General features: G+C 36.8%; 1 long non-coding RNA gene across 3 annotated transcripts; it reads right to left on the bottom strand.

Moving 5' to 3' along the window:
* Positions 1-293: 293 nt before the first annotated feature.
* On the bottom strand, positions 294-3,505 carry LOC143207790 (uncharacterized). 3 transcript variants are annotated; one of them, XR_013008753.1, is made up of 4 exons: positions 2,991-3,505; positions 1,457-2,877; positions 536-626; positions 294-461 (listed from the first exon to the last, which is right to left on the bottom strand). It is a non-coding gene; the product is annotated as an uncharacterized LOC143207790 (long non-coding RNA). The 3 variants fall into 3 exon arrangements; XR_013008754.1 differs by lacking the exon at positions 2,991-3,505 and having other exon boundaries at positions 298-461; positions 1,457-2,322; positions 2,752-2,975; XR_013008755.1 differs by lacking the exon at positions 2,991-3,505 and having other exon boundaries at positions 301-461; positions 1,114-1,952.
* Between the last annotated feature and the right edge of the window lie 1,566 nt (positions 3,506-5,071).

Below are 5,071 nucleotides of genomic sequence, written 5' to 3'. Positions count from 1 at the left end.
TTGCAAGAGATGGAAGCTAAGATTAAAATGTCACCATGCAAAAAAAGACAAAGTGTCGTATAAGGGAAAAGAAAATTTACTTTTTCTTATTTTTTAATACACCGCAGGGAGTTGGTAAAGACACATGGACAATGACACAAGGAATATATATATATATAATAAATATTATAATTTTTTATTATTACTATGCTTTATTATTATTGGACGAACATCTAAATATCTCTTCAGGTTATTGTGATGCAAAAAATATTTGTTACGTAATGTGCACGGTGTGCCAGATATTTGGTCCATTGACACCATGCACATTACATAACAAATATTTTTTGCATCACAATAACCTGAAGAGATATTTAGGTGTTCGTATTTAAACGGAACACCCTGTATATTGTGATTATTACACGTTGTTGCCTCTGCTTCCCGAAACTTGTGGCCCGTAGCACGTTCTGGCATAGGTGGGATACCTAAAAAATACAAAGAAAATCAGTAATGTACAATATATGCATGTGTGTTGAATGGCATAATTAGATATACGTACCACGCGAAAAATTAGAGGTCTTCCTCTTCCCCGGTTGCCGCAGCTTCCTTCTACTCCTTCCCTGGATAGCACATTATATTTATCCTCTGTTCTGTAAATTAGATTTTCAATTACACAGTGAGTAAAGGTGAGTATTTAATCTTCTTCCCTTATTGCTCATCTCAACGAATTTTCTAATTTCTGGTGCTACAATTACAAAAGGACTTCTGACGTTTTTCATCAACTAATATACCTAACTGATTCAAACATTGCAATGATATTTATAAAAAATCGATTAAAGTTGAACTACAAACAAAAGAATGTACTACCAGAAATAAAAAAATTCGATGATGAGAAGCAAGTGAAGAAGATTAAATATTAGGTTGTCCCAAAAGTTCCTTCCGCAATGCCATTCTTTAATATTGCTAAATAAATATTAGGTTGTCCCAAAAGTTGTTTTTCGATGCATGCACATAATGCAAATTCATATTAAGAAGTACTAAAATATTAACATAAAGATTATCGTATTGTTTGTATTTATTTAGCTACATTAAAGGAACACAATGCGGAAGAAACTTTTGGGACAACCTAATACTTGCCTTACTGAATTGGTTTAAGCCATCATTTTGCCGATTTAGAATATTGCTAAGCTAATTCTAATCTGAATGGGCCAAAGCTGAATTGTGTTGGATTTGTTTAAAGTGATAAATGATAATAATGATAATGAAAAGAGAGTGATAAAGTGATAAAGAAACAAACAATTTACTATTTTGGACTCTACATTGAAGTGAACATACTCGCCCCGTAGCACCTCATACGTGATGGCAAATGGCACTGTCGCGTGGTGTGCCGACAAGCGTTCTCACGCTTTTTCACGCGAAGATTCTGGGAGACATTTGAGCAAAATGAAACCGATCAACCAATATAAATATGTACAAATACCTTCCGTTCTTCCTTCCTTCCACGTAGTGCACGTAATCCAAGTAATCCACGTAATCACATAATCCAAGCAAGTCAATCTAATAAATAGTCAAATAGTCAAATGCCGCAACGCAGACCGCACTCGCGAGTGTAACGTGTAACCACAGAGCGAAGCTATGTAAATATATCTGTGATTGTGTCAAGAAAAACGCTGCATGTCACAATTTCAAAAAATTTCAGTTTATGCATTTATTGAACTTTATAGTGTAGGATTAGGTATTTACCAGAAAAAACGTCACGAAAATCAATTCAAAAGGCTCGAAAAAATAATACAATTTAACCAATGTCCTTGTCAAAGCATTAGTGATCAAAACTTTAAACGACAATATCTCGAAAGTGAAAGTACAATGTGACATGCGGCGGCGTCCTCCTGACAACCACAGATATTACGACCGAGCTAAGCGAACGAGAACTTGCGAACTGTTGAGAGTAGTGATGGGCATTATCGACTAAATTCAACTATCGACTAATTACTATTTACCCTGATAACCAAATTCTCGATTTTTGCCTGGGATTCTCCGCGCGTATTAGTAGCTATTTTTGCCGTCTAATAGCGGAGGGCAATAGCAGAAGGCAAATTGAAGGCAGCCAGCCGGCCGAAGCTGAATTTGTTTAAGAGGGCAGTACCGTCGCGTCTACTGATCTGATTGGCTAATATCGTTTTACAGGGCCGCATCGTCGGTGAGGGTAGTTCGCACTGATGTGGCAGATGTCAGCAGCGAAGTAATCGAGCGCACGAGGAAGAAGATCGATCGACACCAATCGATACGATCAGCGTGTCGTTCGGAATAACGCATACGGTCGTGCGCAGGCGCGGCAGCTCCCCACTACGCACAGATGCACATTTTGTGCACATGCAAATTTTACTTATTCTCATATTTATGTTATTTTTCTTAGACTGCGGATCTTTATGCGAAATAAAAATTGTCTGCATAGATTGCAAGAGATGGAAACTATAAAAATTGCATTGCCATACCATTTTCTCTACAGTTCAATTTCAATTCATTACATTTCGAAATTTATTGAAATGTGTTTATGGAAAAAAAGTGTCGTTCGACGGAAAAGAAAATTTATATTTTTTTTATGACTACTATACACTTATTTTAATGTTTAAATATTAATAATTTTAAATTCAGACTACTCAATATCAGAAGGGATAATAAATGAATGAAGTAGGAAATAATAAATATTATATTTTTTCATTTAGTTTGATTATTTTTCTTTATTAGTCAACTATTAGTCAAATTTTTACAAACCTTGACTTGCGCGAACACAGAAGATGATTTGCAGGACAAATCTGATAAACAGGTTCTGGATGATCAGCTTTTCTTCGTAACTCCTCCCGTGAATCGCTCGAGTACAGTGCTGCTCTCACCGCATTTCTTCTTGGTTGAAAATGGTTGAAAAGAGGATTGTCTTATTATACAGACCTGCACAGACCTGGGCGACGCTGGCTCGAAAAATACATGTTGCTGTTGCTGTTGCTGCTTCTCACCAAAGAGGACTGAAGAGGACTAATCCCAACTAATCCTGACTAATCCTCTTTGCTTCTCACCTTCTCTTGCTCAGTAACACTCAATTACACTCAGTAAGACAGTTCCAGTCCCCACGTCATCCACTCCGACAAAGGAGTTGCAGGCTGCAACAGGCTGCAAATGGCTGCAACTTGCAGCAACATGTGTTTTTCGAGCCAGCGTCGCCCAGATCTGTTATATATTCGCCAATCACATCATCACATCAGTACGACTCGACGGTACTGCCCTCTTAAACAAATTCAGCTTCGGCCGGCTGGCTGCCTTCAATTTGCCTTCAATTTGCCTTCAATTTGCCTTCTGCTATTGCCCTCCGCTATTAGACGGCAAAAATAGCTACTAATACGCGCGGAGAATCCCAGGCAAAAATCGAGTTAATCCCACCTTGAGCAACTCGAACAATAGCGCAGCTCGGAACGGGCCAATTCTTAGCTCTAGGTAGGATTATCCCTCGGCAGGCCTGGTTATCAGGGTAGTTACTACATACTATCGAATATTTAGTCGATAGTTTTTAGTCGACTGAAATTTCGTTTTAGTGGTTATACGTCTAGATTGCGGGCTATAGTCTATGCCTACGTATAGATCTCATTTCTCACTCACTCTTACAGCATTGTACTGCAGTGCTCACTCAGTATTATAGGCACAGTAAGAGTAAATTGGGGTAAATATACCAGACAATAATTAAATAATTAATAATAATAAAAATAATTTTTTTATAATTTTTAATAATTCGATATCGCTAATGAGTGAATGTATTTGATAGTAAATCTTATAAAATTTATTCAAAACACCCGCCGTTAAAATTCAACCAATAGCTCGATAGTTTAAGCGACTGATTCAGTAACTGAATTTAGTCGATAGTTTTCAGTCGTTTACAGGTTATTCTCGTATTTACTCTTATTCTCGATGTTCGCTAGTTAAATGAATAGTAGGACAGTATGGAACAGTACAGAGATATTAAATTTCGTGATTGAATGATTTTGTCTTTATTTAATAATAAATTCATACACTATGTTATAAATATAAATGTACACAATTTATTTATATCACATATATAGTTTATATTGCATAAATAGCAATAAGATTTTAACATCCAATATGAATTAAAGTATTGAAATATCTATTACATATTTCATTACTTGCATATTTGCACGTCCTGTCATAATTATGTATTTCTAACCTTTTCGTTTCATCGTCTGACACTGACATTTGAAATTTCAAGATGGCGACGTGTAAACAGTCGACTGAAAATAGTAACCCCACCACTACTAAATTCAGTCGATAGTTTAAAAAATCAGTCGACTGAAAATAGTAGTTGAATACTATCGATTTAGTCGATAGTTTTTAGTCGATGGTGCCCATCACTAGTTGAGAGTTGAGAGAATAACTGAAAACTGCTGAAAACTGAACCGAACGGCAGTTTCCCCTTCCCTGACGTATCGTCGTATCCGTGAGCGGTGTCGACCGCGCTTGCCCGTGTTGGTGCATGTTCGATTGCACGCGCGCTACACAACAAACGTACCTCTACCATGTCCGTGTGACTACCTGCTCGACTGATCGACGCCGACGCGTTCCTTCGATTTTCACGTTGCCGAAGTTTCGGAAGCATGAGGCGAAAAGTCGGAATCTGGAGACGGCGCGCATTTGAATCTCGGGCACAGCACGCGGCGCGACGCACATTTTGCTATAACTTTTGATCTAAAAGAGATATCGAAGAGAAATTAGGCCTAATTTTTTTTGAAAAATCGGTTTTAACGATGTAAAAAAAAATATATTTTGTATTTTTTAAATAATGGTTTCGTTGATTCTTAAGGTATAGCCGGAAAAGATGGTCAGAAGTATCCAACCAAAGTTTTTAGTCACGTCATGTTCAACAGAAAATTATGAAAAAATTCATGAATATTCTACCGAATAGCATACACTACTGAGATTTTTTTCAAAATTTTTGGTTGCAAAATCGATTTTTAAACAAATCGGAAAACATAAAATTGCCGATTTTATGTATATACATACATCAAAGTCTTCAGTTGACCACATTTATATT

The sequence above is a fragment of the Lasioglossum baleicum genome, chromosome 4, assembly GCF_051020765.1.
Source record: "Lasioglossum baleicum chromosome 4, iyLasBale1, whole genome shotgun sequence".
Taxonomy (NCBI): Eukaryota; Metazoa; Arthropoda; class Insecta; order Hymenoptera; family Halictidae; genus Lasioglossum; species Lasioglossum baleicum.
The sequence above is the reverse complement of the archived record's forward strand: the minus strand, read 5'-3'. Positions and strand labels throughout refer to the sequence as shown.